General features: G+C 51.3%; 1 long non-coding RNA gene across 2 annotated transcripts in view; it reads right to left on the reverse strand.

The window, feature by feature from the left end:
* Positions 1–15689, reverse strand: part of LOC144176029 (uncharacterized) — a 776463-nt gene that overhangs the window by 107327 nt on the left and 653447 nt on the right. The window lies entirely within an intron of this gene.

Below are 15689 nucleotides of genomic sequence, written 5' to 3' on the forward strand. Positions count from 1 at the left end.
ACGTACGTACGTGTGAATGTATGCATGTATGCATGTATTATGTATGTATGTATGTATGTATGTATGTATGTATGTATGTATGTATGTATGTATGTATGTATGTATGTATGTATGTATGTATGTATGTATGTATGTATGTATGTATGTATGTATGTATGTATGTATGTATGTTTGTATGTCTTTTGAGGCGCCAGGCCAAAATGAAAGAAAACTTGACTGCCACGTGCGCTTTGCTCAACAGTTCCCAGGCTGTAGCGATTTTACCAACAGCAGCCGCGCTCCGCTATTTTATCGCTGTTACCAACGGCACTCTTTGACGCTCGGACTATCTTTATTAGATGCGGCGCATCTCCTTCTCTGAGGCATGTCCCTCCTGCGTCGTCGGCGTCCGTCCGCACGCCACCTGCGCATGTGCGACTCTCCTCCGTTCGTCTCTCCCACAGCTGTGCACAACACTCTCACTCCGGCGACAGCTGGCCGCTTGGTTGGCGCGCGCTTCGCTGCGTTAGCGCTGCGTTAACAGCTGCTCCGGTGCGCATGTGTGCGCATGCGCGACTCTCTCCCGCAGTCTCCTCTCCTTCAAGCGCTGTGAATATAAAGCGGTTATCGCTCCACGGCGGTTCAGTCAGCGCTCGCTCTCGTTCTTCTCGAACATCGACGATGAAACCAATATTCGACCACTGCTGCGGCAACCGCTCACTGTGCACTTTACTTACCATAAAGTCATCATTCCTAAATGTAATAAAGAGCTGGGTGGTGGTCGCTAAAACACGTGTACTCTCTCATTTCGCGTATGCATGCGCCGCATCACACCAGGGTTCCCTCGCGGGGAGATGGGGGCAATTTTGTATAAGCGTTTGCTGAGGACAGGGATTGAGAAAAGGCAGTGTGTCAATAAAAAAGCCAATTGATCCCAATAGTAGCCAGAGGTAGCAGAGAGGGCATCGAAAATTGGCAGCGTATCTGCTTGCGTCGCTGCAAATATCGTCGAGAGACGAACGTATTCGACCGCCACGTATCTCCTACTCTGCTCCGCCCTCCCACTGTTAAGCAATGACTATGATCGCGCCTCGCGCTCGGGAGTTCTGCGTGACGAGCCCATCGAACGGGTGACCGGCTGTCGGGCTCCTTCCTTGCGTCGCGATCCGCGACATTCCGGTGCCGTTAAACTCGGGAGACTGAGGCAACGAGCAGACCTGATTTGACGCGACGCAGGCGTCGAGGACGCAAGGCCTGGGTTCCCGGGAGGCTGCGCGATTCCGCGGGCCTTGTCGTCGAATGCTTTGCGCCGCTGCTGCTTGTGCCGAGGACACCCGGTCGCCTGGTTTTGGCGAGTCCGCAGCCATGGACAAGGTCCGCCGCCACCGTGGTGCGGCTCGGGCCGCTATAACCAAAGGGAATTGCCACCATTGAATCCCTGCTTCTGGATCCGGCCACGCCTGCTGTAGCTTTTCAAGGGCCTCTGAACCTCGCCAACATGAGGTATGAGGAGATGAAGGCTCTCGACCAGAAGATTCAGGAGGGCCTCAGCGAGGAGGACTTCGAGGCACATCTGGTTGCCTCGTGGGATTACGAAGCTAAGGTGGTGGACATTCGGGCGCGTGTCGAGTTTGCCACAAGGCCGGCGGATACTCCACACACCGTCGCTGGGTATTTGGGAACGGGAGATCGCCCGAACGAGGCCTCGGCCGCCACCCTGCGTCAGCGGGTGGTCTCTCCCGTTATCATCAGCACGCGCTTCGCCACGCTGCCCAAGCTGCACATCCCGACATCCCGACAAGCTGCACATCCCACATGCCACCATTCAGAGCAATCCCGCCCTGACTCGCATGGAGAAATTCAAGTATTTGACATCTTACTTGACGGGCACGGCGAAGGCGGCAATCGAAGGGATCCGACTCGCGGGGGTCAACTATTGTGTGGCTATAAGCACCCTCACCACCCGATTTGGCCGGGCCGACCTGCTCGTTGAGGACCATATTGACAGCTTGCTCGCCCTGGCCCCTGTGCGGAGCTCTGCAGAGGTCGAGAAACTCCGAGACCTATACGACCAGATATCCTTCCGTGTAAACGCGCTGAAGGGTCTGGGGGTGGCGGCGACGGAGTACGCGGTGGTCCTCCATCGTGTACTGATGAAGGCCCTGCCACCCGACCTCGGGATCCTGTACCGGCAGAGGGTTAAGGAGGCGTCCTCGCCGGACAGAGCAGCCAGCTCATCTGAAAGGGCGAGGCAGGTGAGCGAGAGAGCCAGCTCGTCGGAAAGGGCGAAGCAAGTGTACGAGATACTGGACTTCCGGCACTTCCAAGTAGACGTCCGCGAGGAAGGCCACTTCGACTATCCCAGGGTTCCAGAGCAGCGCCCTCAAGAAAAGCGCGAGGCCCCAGCTTCCGATTCAGGCCTTCCATCGGCTGCTGCCTTCAGCAGGTGCTTCGCTGCCTCCGACGAGGGCAGAACCACAGTCACAACCATCCCAGCGGCAGTGCCCTCTATGTGCAGCACACCACCGTATAGCAGAGTGCAGGGTACAGATGTCGCCTCAAGAAAAGCGCCGCAAGTTACAAATCGGTGGACGCTGCTTCCGTTGCGGCTCGAAGAGCCACTTTGTTCGGTGGTGCAAAGTGTTGAGGTCGTTGGTTTGCGTCCGTTGCACCCAAGGGCTTCTTCGACATAGCACACCCACCGCAAGCAGCTGCAAATAGAGGATTTCGAAAGGCCGGAGCGAGTCAAGTCAGCGCGTGGAACGACGTACAAGCAACTCCTAGCGTCACGTCCGCATCGTTTGTGGACTGCAGCGCGGCGCGGATCTACCTGCAAACCGGGAGGGCGTGGGCGATTGGAGCCAGCCACAACCTGCTAGTCCGCATACTGTTGGATTCCGGCAGTCAGCGCACGTTTATTCGGCGTGACCTGTCACGTAAATTGCGTTGCCCAGTTCGTGGTGTCGAGGACTTGTCGCTTGTTACTTTCGGAGACTCCCGTCCGAGGTCATCCGTGCGATGCAATCACGTTGCATTCAATCTGAAGAGTCAGCACAACGGGAGACGCATCACCATCGAGGCTTTGGAGGTCCCCGAAATTTGCGCGGTGACAAGTCCACCTGTACACGCAGAAGTCCTGAGAAAGATGGCAGGACGCAACCTGACTGCTGCAGACGTTAGGCTGGCAGACACCCACATGGAGGATCGAGTCAGCATCCTCATTGGCTCCGACTCGTACTGGAAGGTGTCGTCGGGAAGAATATCACGCCTTACCCCGCACCTCACGGCAGCCGAAACAATTTCGGGTGTACTGTACAGGGAGCCGACCTTGACAACGGCAGCTATGGTGCATCCGAACCACCCTGCGCAATGTTCATCGCTCTCGCAGACCCATCGGAAAGCAACTCCGACGAGGAGATGGACCCGTCAGATCTGTGGCGCTTAAAAGCCTCACGGAAGCCTTCCTTAGAAGCATCAAGGAAACGCCAGAAGATCTTGGGCTAGACGCTGAGGCGACGAAGCAGTTTGAACGGGAAATCCGCAAGCAGGACGGGCGCTACGAAGTGCCACTCCTGATTCAAGAGCCAAGACTGGAGGCCCACCAAGACAACTATGCACTTGGGAGCACCGATTGCGCATGCAGCTCAGGCGTTTCCACAGCCGACCGGACTTGTTGTCACAGTATGACAAGACAATACGTGATTATTTCAACGAGGGCCATATGCCGCATCATGGAGTGGTCTGACAAGATGTAGTCCCTACCAAACTTCGCGTCGTCTTACCAGCCTCGTCGCACACACCGGGCCATCCTTCGCTAAATAACGTGCTCCTAATTGGACCCAAGTTCGATACGCACCTTCTACGACTTCTGGCTTTTCGAGGTCAGCGCGTGGCGCTTGTAGCCGACATAAGAAGGCATACTTGCAAATGGTGATACGGGAAGAAGACAGACGCGCCCTGTGGTTCCTGTGGATTGAGCGCCTTCCAACCGAGGGTGAACCATTTCCGCCTATTGCGAGGTGGTAAATGACAAGGGTGCCATTTGGCGCGTCTTCCAGCCCGTTCCTGTTGGCAGCCACCCTGCGTCAGCATCTGCTGGCGATTAAAGAGCGGTTCCTGGACATGGGGGCAAACCTTCTTTGTTCTTTCTATGTGGATGATTTGGTCGTCGGTGCTGACAACGAGGCAGCAGCGCACAAAATCTACACGGAAGCGAAAACCATCATGACCGATGCAGGCATGGAATTACGCAAGTGGGCATCCAACGCATCATCTTTGCGAGACCAGTTTGTTGCCGATGGAGTTGCCTTCAAGACCGAAGGGGGGGCTCCGAATAAAATGAATGCCCCTGGGCTCCCATGAGACAGATCGGACGACACAAAAGTGGTGAGCACCAACAAGATTGCGGCCTTCATTTCGACGAAGCCGGCAACGAAGAGAACAATGTTGCAGTCACTTGCCAGACTTTACGATCCCCTCGGCTTTCTGACCCGATATTCATTGCATGCCAAGCTGATTTTTTAATATTTTAGAAGCTTAACCACCCTTGGGATGGACGTTTGCCGCCGGTGCAACTTACTGCCTGGAACTCCTGGTGCAGCGAGATCCCTAATGTAGAGGGAATCCGACTGCCACGACATGTTTGCATCAGGAACGGTGATCGCAGGGATGCCATGGAGTTGCATTTTTTCGCCGATGCTAGTCCCAGAGCATATAGAGCAGCTGTGTACGTTTGCCACTACTCATATCATGGTAATTCGTATGAAACGAACCTCCTCATGAGCAAGAACCGCATAGCACCCATCAAGACCATGACCCTTCCACGGCTTGAGTTGGTGGCATGTCTCGTCGCAGCGCGGCTGTGTAACTACCTGAGGCAGGTTCCGTGATGGGCCACCGCGAAACTGCACTTCTGGACGGACGCGCAGATTGCTCTCTCTTGGATTTCCGCAGCACCTAGTCGATGGCCACGCTTCATCCGAAACCGCGTCGAAGAGGTACAGTGGCTGACGGAGGGTCACCCTTGGCAACACTGCCGAAGCAAAGACAACCCTGCTGACCTACTCACACGCGGTTTACCAGCATCCGCTCTCAGAAATTCTGAACTTTGGTGGTGCGGGCCACCGTGGCTTGCTTTGCCAGAAGAGTCATGGCCAGTGGAACATTTAGAAATCTTAGGCGAGAGCGACAAGGCGCAAGCTGTTCCAAACGCTGCTTGTGCAATCGGCAGCGTGCATCCTGAGCCTTTGCTTCAAATTAACCGGTACAGCAAATACTCCCGATCACTCCGGGGAACTGCCTGCGTTCGTCGCTTCATTAGCAACGCGACTACAGGCAGACAGTCGACAGCCGGGCCGCTGACGGCTGAAGAGTTGGCTCAAGCAGAGAAGTATTGGATTCCCCATGTTCAGAGAGAAGCCTTTTCTGAGGAGTTGGCGGCGTTGGCAAGTAACCAACCCAGTAGGGCGATGACCCGCCTATCGCTGCTTCGCCCAATCATCGACAAAAATGGGCTTTCTCGCGTCGGGGGCGACCTGCAAGAACTGCAGTCTCCGATGAACGTCCGTCATCCAGTCGTTTTGCCGAACAGAGGGGACTTCACGCGTCTCGTAATAGCAGCCACGCATGAGTGGTTGATCCACTCCGGGGTAAATCTAACACTCGCTGAACTTCGGGCGAACTTTTGGATATTGAAGGGCCGTCAGGTTGTGAAAAGTGTTCTACATGCTTGCCTGCCATGCCGCCGGCGTAGGCTCAAGGCCGAAACAGCGCCTGTCGCTCCTCTGCCCCGAGATCGGATTACTGAAGCTGGCCCTTTTTCAGTGGTTGGCATTGAATTCTGCGGACTCTTATACTGCCAGTAGTCGCATCCGTAATATGAGTAAGCTTTCATCGTCGTGTTCTCTTGCGCCGTCACACGGGCCATTCACCTGGAGCTCTCATCTGGTATGACAGCATCAAGGTTTCTGCTGGCTCTGAGACGCTTTATATCCCGGCGTGGAGTTGCAACAACGATATACTCCGGCAACGCCCTTACATTCCACCACTGCGCCAGGTCTCCCCACACCATGTCTCAGGCCGCGGTCCTCGACTTTTGTAGCGGCCACTGAATTCAGTGGACGTTTAGCGTCGAAAGGGCACCCTGGTGGGGTGGGGATGATTATGGGAATGGCTCATAAGGATCACAAAAGAAAGGCTCCGGAGGGCTCTTGGACGTAGTCGACTGTCCCCGGAAGAGATTGAGACGGTTCTCTGCGAAGTAGAGGCGGCCGTCAACAGGCGTCCGTTGACTCCGTTAGCAAGAGATGCTGAAGAGCTCTCTCGTATGACCCCCGCTCACTTCCTAATTGGCAGGCACACAACCTCTTTGCCACAAAGGCTGGGACTGCACCAGCCCACGTCCGCCAGCGGAGAGATAGAACGTCGAGCACGACATCGACGGGCAATCATGGCGCACCTGTGGCGCCGTTGGGGCCGAGAATACCTGCTTCTCTTGCGCCTTGCACACGAAGCTGCATCGCCATCCGGACCCGAGGTGCAGGCCGGCGACGTTGTGGTCATCCAGGACGACACCTCGTCCCCAATGCAGTGGCAACCAGTGTTGCGGAATGGGCATCCCCATTCTATTCCAATTCCATTCCGAGGAATTAGAACTTGTCATAAGTTCATTCCTTTCGATTCCCTGGAATGACAGAATTTAACCCATTCCCACTCCTGGAATGGATGGCCAGTTCAATTCCATTCCTTTAATTCCTCAACGTAAAAACTGCCCCAGGTGCTCTATCGAGTTATCGAGGAACGGAACCTGAATCTCACGTTATCATACGCGTTGAAAACTGCAAAAGTACGCAAAATGTGCACTTTCAACCCGTTGGGGAGGCGGTAGCAGCTTGGTTACCTATCTGATATCTCCTGCAGATGTTAATGCAAACATTTACCATACGTTCGTAACGAAAGTAGAGGGAAGCGCGAAAGCCAACCGTGTGTCAAACTTTCGCTGAAAGGGAATCCAACCGGTCGTCAAATCTTGAAACGCCCAAATCGCAAGCGAAGGACAAACCATGCGACGATTTTTCGCGGACTAAGTAAACGCATCTGAGAACTACCTAATCACATGGTTACGTGGTTTGTGAGATTAAGATACAGTCTTCTACTCCGTCTTCATGATCGACGCGTGTGTGTAGTCTTATTTAGAGCCGTTCCTTGTCGCGATTTTCAAGTAACCATTTTGGCACAATAGAAGTTCTGTTTCAGAGAGAGAGAGAGAGAGAGAGAGAAAGACTTCAATTGCGGTCCCGGGCATCATGCACGCGCCGTGTTTCCAGAGATGTTATCAGAGCTCTTTGCTCGAGCGACCGGTCAATGGGGAAATTCATGTTTTTTGACAGAACGCCGTGGGGGCTAGTAAGAAACCTTTCCCTATAAAAGGGGGCGGTGTCACACTGCCCATTTTTGCATATTAAGTAGCGGGATCCCTGGTATCTGCATACTAGCATGTTTTAACGGTTTTCTCTTGCGTGACGCGAGAGGACGCAGCTATCACGTTGATGTCTGCTTTTTTTCGTTTTTTCCGCAGTCCGTCACGTTCTGTTTTACTGTCTGCTTTGCGTACCGTCATACCTGCGGAATTAGTATGCTGTAAATAATTGATTTATTGTAGATTTTAACGCCCCGACGCAACGCAGGCGATGAGGGGCGCCGTAGATGAGGGCTCCGGATTAATTTTGGCCACCTGGGGTTCTTAACCATGCCCCGAAATCTGGTACAAACGGACATGTTTGCTCTTCGCCACCACCATAAAAGCAGCCGCCACGGCCTGGAATAGAACCGCGACCTCCTGCTCACCAGCGCAACGCCTTAGCCTCTGAGCCACCGCGGCGCGTATATGCTGTAAATAACCCGCAGGCATGTCGCGCGGACCTTCCTCACATGTACACGCATTCTAAATGCTTACTTGAGTGATTCCTAGGGAGTTTACAGCATTGAGTACTAATGATACTGTATCAACGAGAGAGACGGGAGGGCAACGTCACAGAACACCGTTAACAGTTTTGCGTTCACCGTAGGAAAATCGCCACCCCTTCCACGTTGACCTCCATTTGGCTTGTTTATTGCCTTGGCACTACCTCAGCCCAATCTGTTCAAGACAGGAAATTATGTATGAGCGCCTCATTTATAGTGATATAACCACATCGTGTCCGGAGCCCTGGCAAAATTAAAGAAGTAGGGTCAGGCAGTTTGTTTCCATGAACGTGGAAACAAACGTGGAACGTGGACCAATATTCATGAAGACCTCCTCAAAATTTTGAAATGAGGCCTTGAAATAGCTGTCAAGCCGACGAATAAGGCTTCCGTAATCAGGTACGTTTGTATTCAGGCGCTAAGGTCACGTGCGAAGAAACACAGCAATCAAACCACGAAGCAGTTTGGCACTACTTGAGGAAGGGGGCGCACTTTCGGACCGAAGCAAAACACGGTATCGCACCGCTGAGAGCTGTCGAAACACTCGCAAACAAGGGCGCTAACATATAGAAACAAACTTCCTTTGGAAGCAGTGTCTAATGCATTGTCGTATTTAATACCTAATGTAATTGTATATCACAGCTGCCCGCTACCGTAGCATATCGTGGAGTTAGAAAGCTCAGTGACCTATCCGCAGCTCGCTTCTTACGACTATGGTGGGTTTCGGGCACACAGGGCCCTCACCCACAATTTTCTTTTTGCTGCTTTGGTTTTGATTTGCGGGAGCAACTGGGCTCCGCTGCAATACACCGACAGAGGGTCGACAGGTTGGCGCCGTATTCCCGGGAGATGGTTGTCAGGTTTGCTTACAAGCTACAATGCAATTCATTGCGTGGAGGGCACGGAGGATAGGAGGAGAAAGCCAAGCAGACTCGTTGTTTTATGTTTCATGCACGCACGCTTTAAATTTTTGGCTCCAGGATTTCGCATCATCAGCTCGCTGGGAGATACACCGCGACTTCGGATGCGCACAGTTCGTATTCCGCAGCCCCTTTTTCTCGGTGCTATTCCCCGCATGCTGGCCTGGGCACACGGCGCCTGCCACTGAGACGCTGGTCTGCCATCACCGCCACGGATAGTTGCACACAGAAAGCTATGCCTCAAAAAGCCTACCAATGCGCGAAGAGCCGCCCTAACGTTGCCACCGGACAGACGCGCTTGCGCAGCTCGAAGTTTACTTTCACACGCGCTGCCGCAGGCTTCGCGAATTCGGTTACTCGAAATGCACGGAATTGGCTCTCATTTTCGTCACCGGTGCTCCCTTCGAGACACACCGACACAGTCGACGCCATAGAATAATTGAGTAGCTGCCGGCTGGAAGGCGCCAGCGATAATCACGCCGTTTTTCAAAAATCACCATTGCATTCCCATTTCATTCCGGACAAACGGCGCTTAATTCCATTCACATTCCATTCCTCCGAGCGTTGTCCTCATTCCATTCCCATTCCATTCCGGTATTCCGTAAAGGTGGAATGAGTCCGAAGTGATTCCGTTTCCGGAATGGTAACTCCGCATCACTAGTGGCAACTAGGCCGAGTGTTGGAAACTTTTCCAGACCGCGATGGGGTCGTACCGTCGTGTCGTCTCCGCGTCTCATCCGGATAAGAAATCAGACGTCCAGCTCAGCGCCTCTATATTTTTGAGGCTAAACCGCCAACGTCATCAGAATCGGCGGTGGGGGAGGGTGTTGAGGAACGACAATGATGACGGCAAATGATGACGGCACGGAGGAGGCTGCTGCACGGGAACGGGGTCGCGGGACCAGCTCGCGCCTCACGCTCGGGAGTTCGGCGTGACGAGCCCATTGAATGGGCGACCGGCTGTCGAGCTCCTTCCTTGCGACACCCACCACTCACGCTTCCACTACCCCTATCGCTCTTGCATTTGTTCAATGCAATGCGAATTCCCCGCTTTTACACTGGCCGAACCATCTCTTGATCTAGCGCGCCTCCTTCCCTTTGTATTTTATTTCTTATTCCGCCTCGATCAGCACATGCCCAGGCTCTTTTGTTTTTGTGTCTGCTTTTATCTCTCCTTTGTACGATATTCTTAGGGGATTTTTTTAAGATGATAGTCGTTCTTGGCTACTGAAACATCAAAATATTGGTAGGACTGTCTGTCTGTCTGTCTGTCTGTCTGTCTGCCTGCCTGTCTGTCTGTCTCTCTATCTGTCTGTCTGTCGCTCGATTCAGCCGCCCGGCCAAAAGTTAAAGTGAATTCGTGAATGAGACGTTTATATCAACCTTTTCATCGGTTAATCTACCCTACAATCATGTGATGTTCTGAGCTGTGTTGTGCATGCGCAGGTACATCTTTCTGTCGACTGCGCCAATTATGGGGCGCTACCTCAGCCCACTGATAAAATGGCAGCCGCCTGGACGAAGAAGTTAAAAAGGTCTATTGGCGGTGAGATCTTTGAGTGGCGCCCCCTGGCTCTGACGTCGGCTTAGGGATTCGCGCCGCTGTCGTCTGCTACACTCCGCTTGTGAGGGGCAACAGTGCCTGGGCTAGAAATCGCCCGCTTCCTTGCTGTAGTGCGTTAAAAAGCGTAATTCTAGCGACTCGGTTATTTTGCCAGCTTCTGACGCATCTTAATAATTTGAAGTTGCATCCCCCACAAGTTTGCAACACACAAAGAGATAGCGAACCACTTTCTTCAGAGTATTGGTCAGAAGATCGTGTGTAACTCGTCCTTTCTTGCTTATTCGCGAGGATCAGCGATCAGAGCTTCTCGATAAGTATTCACAATGCGTAGGCTTCCGTGCAGTATTTTTTAGATGCTCCTATGAAGACTCAACAGTCTAATACTACGTACCAAGCAGCGGCCTCTACACGCTCATCGCACAGCAGGAAATAAAGCGTCTTTCTTCTGTTTCTTTCGTAGTTGTCTTGTATATCGGATTAATGTTTCTTGCTTTTTTTTTATGCCCAACGCATTAATTTTTCTTCGCCGTCACCAACTTCTTATTAGGAGTTTTCGGGATGTTTGGGAGCCTCACAAAGGTCGTGTGGATATTTCCTTCATTTTGTATGGCATACATTCCCTTCTTCACAAATTGGCTTTCATTACGGCTGTGTGCAAGAAGGTGCATATCCGCAGCGTGATTTGTTTATTCACATGCAAATACACTGAGAAGGTTTGTGCTACGCCACCGCGATCGCGCCCTAAACAACGTGGTCCACAGTGCTCGAAGGCGGCTTTTGTGCCCCAAATTTCTACCGTAATTATATCGTTATCTTAACGAACTGGCTCTCAGCTCGAATAATGATGACATGATTACGGTGTTGCAGGCGTGATATACTCACTAACTAACGTAATAAATAGTATACCTGCATATATTACAAGACTGGAAACCGAAGAAGAATTCCAAGTAGCTCTTTATTGCTTTTCAACCCTTCCAGGCGCGAAGAACAAATCCTATTCTACTCGGGATGGCGTTCTATGATTTGAAGAAAATTACTTTTACTCTCTTGTCCTGGACTGAGGACCCGGCCCACTAACCAGATCGATTTAATTGTTAAACAAAGTTTTCCCCTCTTCTCCTTCCTCCTCCTCCTCCTCTTGAGTGCAGTTTTCTTATAACGCATATCCGAACATCGGGAAGATATGGCTGTGCAAAATATTCCGAAACATCCCTCCAGGTCTTAACAAACATAAATGTGTAGCTATAAATTTAACGAAGACGTGACTCGTTTTGCTCAATAAACCTCCATACTGGTTAGATGCCTGGTATAGAATCAGCACGCGCGTATATACACACTGGGTTATTTGGAACTCAACCTATAGTTTTTGCAGTCTATAGTGCATGTCGGCAAACTTTCATGCCTTGACAACGTAAAGTGATGTGACAAAACGCGTTCGCGCGTTCGGCAAGGTTGCAAAAACTGTTTTACCTTACATATGATTACCGGGAATCGTGATACCTTCTGCCAAAGCCGACAGCCCTGAAGGCCTAGAATTTGTTTTGGTCTTCCATTTTCGCTGTTGTCGGTTATTAGCAGCTGACTGTTCCTTGTGTTCGAATGCTTACATGAGAAGCTGACGCCTAGCTCCGGCTCTTCGCGCTCCGCACAGGACCGGCTTCGCAAGGAATGGGGTGGCGCCGGCAATGTTTCTTCCGTAGCGGTATCCAAAACTATACTTTAATTGACACCATGACCTAGTGTACGCGATTTTAAGCCTATTATTATGATAAAAAGTTATCCACACGCCAATTCTGGTGCGGACAAGCATCAGACGTTGACCGAGCGCAAAGAAACAGCAGGGAGAGCGATCCTGAGTGAAGCAGACGACAAATGCGAGAATCCCTAAGCTGACGTCACGGAGGCGCGCTTCGCAGCGCCGCCTGTGTTCGCGCTCACCGCCAATAGGCAATCCGCTGCAACGAACGCAGGTAGCCTGAAACAGTGAAGAGCAGTCTTGGTGTGGGGAAAATCAGATGTGTGCACTTAAAGACAAGCAAGGCAATGCCATCACAAATATGATTAAAATAGTCACAGTAGCCGAGGAGTTCTATAGGGATCTGTACAGTAGCCGGGACATCCAGGTTAATGCCGAACGAGAAAGTTGTTCAGAGGAGATACACATACCACCAGTAACTACTGAAGTAAAGAAGGCTTTGAAAGAAATGAAAGGGGGCAAAGCACCTGGTTAGGATCAGATAACAGCAGTCCTTTTGGAGGATGGCGGAGAAATTGTACTTGAAAAACTGGCAAGCCTGTATACGCAATGCCTAATGACCGCAATTGTACCGGAATCATCGAAGAACGCGAACATCGTCCTAATCCATAAGACAAGTGACATGAAGGATTTGAAAAATTAGAGGCCGAACAGCTTACTGTCAGTCGTCTACAAGGTACTTACCAAGGTAATCGCTAACAGAATTTCTGCAACCTTAAATTTCAGTCAGCCTAAAGAACAAACAGAGTTCCGTAAAGGCCATTCAACAATGGACCATATTCACACGATCAATCAGGTGGTAGAGAAGTGCGCTGAGTATACTGAACCCCTATAAATAGCCTTCATAGATTATGAGAAAGCATTTGACACGGTCGAAACCTCAGCAGTCATTGAGGCCTCATGGAACCAGGGGGTCGATGAGCATTATGTGAGAATACTAGAGGATATCTACAATGGGCCCACAGCTACCATCATCCTCTATAAGGAGAGCAGTAAAATACCTATAAGGAAGGGCGTCAGACAAGGAGAAACAGTCTCTCCAATGTTATTCCCAGCATGTTTACAAGTATTCAGAACGTTGGATTGGGAACAGGTGGGAGTAAGACTTAATGGAGAATACCTCAGTAACCTCAGATTTGCTGATGACTTTGCCTTGATAAATAACTCGGGGGACGAATCGCACCGCATGCTTTCCGGGCTGGACAAGCAGAGTAGAACCATGGGCCTCAAAATGTATATGCGGAAAACCAAAGTAATGATAAGTAACCTCGGGACAGCCCAGCGGTTTGAGATAGGTGGCGAGGCAGTGGAAGTGGCACGCGAATATATCGACTTAGGCCAAGTTGTGACCCCGGATACCAACCTTGAGGCAGAGATAATTAGAAGGATAACAATGGGGTGGAGTGCATACGGAAGACATTATCAGATAATAAATGGCAGCCTACCATTATCCCTGAAGAAGACAGTGTATGACAGCTGCATCTTACCGGTACTCACCTACGAAGCAGAAACTTGGAGGCTCACTAAGAGGGTTCAACTTAAACTGAGAACGACTCAGCGTGCAATGGAGCGGAAGATGATAGGTGTAACATTAAGCGACAAGAAGAGAGAGGAATGGGTCAGGGAACAAACGCGTGTTAAGGGCATATTAGTAGAAATTAAAAAGAAGAAATGGACGTGGGCAGGGCATGTGATGCGAAGGCAAGATAATCCTTGGTCATTAAGGGTGACAGAGTGGATCCATAGACAAGGCAAGCGTTGCAGGGCGTGGCAGAAAGTTAGATGGGCAGATGAGATCAAGACGTTTGCGGGGATAGATTGGACGCAGTTAGCACAGGACTGGGATAATTGGAGAATAATGGGAGAGGCATTTGCCCTGCAGTGGGCGTAGATAGGCTAGTGATGATGATGATGATGATGATGATGATGATAGGCAAAACGTGTCAATCTACTAAATGGAGGACTATGTTCCATAATTGCAACGTTGCCCAGCCAAAAGATAATATTAGTCTTATTTTAGCAAGGACGTCGACCCTACATAACTGGTGTTTGCAGTAGTTTTTAATGAATATTAAATGTGTGGTCGATTTCTGCGAGAGAAATTTAAAACATCACGCGTTGAAAACAACGCCGTAACCACGAAATGCAAACGAGGCCGACACCCGAGTCTTGTGCTCGCGGCTCGGTCCCTAAGTTCCTATTGCCCCAACAGGTGGCTAAGCAGTTCCGGCGCTGCAAAATGGAACTCCGCAAACTTCTGATGGGTGGAGCGAGACAGGAGGGGAAGCGCGTGAGAGGTGGGCGGGTGAGACAGGACAGCAGTGGGGTGGCAGAAGTGCCAGCAGACTATCGTCTTTCGACGACATTGAAGCGAGGCGACCAGGTGCGCGACTAATTTTTACGGGCGAAGCCCCTTAGGGGCTGGGACTGTTGCTGCCTCCTGTCGTCGTCGTAATGGTCGTCTCATGTAGTCACGGTACTAAAACCCCGGGAGACTCGTTTACACCTCGCGGCAGAACGTAACGCGTACTATCAAAACACTGGGACGCTCGTTTTCGCCTCGTGCTGGCGCGCTTCGTAAGGCGTACTAAAAAGAACACTGGGACACTCGTTCAGGCCTCGCTCTAGAGAGCTTCGGGCTTCAAAGACGAGAGACTTTTACTGCAAATCTGTATACCTCTAGCCCCCAAAGGTTTCTTTTCCGTAGGCAAAAGCGCCAAGATGTCAAGAATACACTTATACACTGCATGCTTCGCCCCTCTTTAGGTTTCGCGTTAGTGGAGACGGCCCGAGATTTTTTCTTTAAGACAAGCGGTATAAGGCTAGGCGAAAGCAACGCGTTTCGGTCCTGCGTACGCATAAAACGTCCTCCGTCCAACCTGATAAGCATGAGTGAAAAAACTGCGTTGGAGAGCGGTCAGAAGGAGAGACTCTGTTTATCGGTCGGTTTACCTCTGTGGCAGCAGAGCACCCGTGATGTGATCTTTTGCAATTGCGTGACGCACAGATGGAGCGAATGGCGATCAGGGACGGCGGGCGGTGCGGGTGGCGCAGCGTGAAAATGTAAACGGCAAGCATCGGCCCCACGTTACTTCGACATGGGCAGGCGACGCGTCATGCGCACTTCCGAGGCGCAGGCAGCTCGCAACCAGCACCGCCGCGAGCAGGAACGGGACAAAAGGAAATGCCGCCAGCAAGCGATGCATGATGAAAACGACTTCAATGAATCCAATATGTACACACGGGTAGACATTGCCCGCACGTTACAGCTTCGCTGCTTAACCATCCGTTCGGAGTGAATGGGAGCATTTTTTATGTGATCTCCCCAATATTTTTTTATTTGGTATCGTAAAAATCCACAAAACGTGTATACCTCCGGTACACTCGTTTGTGTGGTCACATTTTGCCCCAAATGTGGGTGAGGTTTTTTTTTTGCGTGAAATATGTGAACATGTATGACCCATGCGAGCAGGTTTACTAACTCGGAACGGTCCTACAATACGTACAG

This window comes from Haemaphysalis longicornis, unplaced genomic scaffold (assembly GCF_048455015.1).
Source record: "Haemaphysalis longicornis isolate Haplotype H1 unplaced genomic scaffold, Haemaphysalis longicornis Haplotype H1 scaffold_3, whole genome shotgun sequence".
Lineage (NCBI taxonomy): Eukaryota > Metazoa > Arthropoda > Arachnida > Ixodida > Ixodidae > Haemaphysalis > Haemaphysalis longicornis.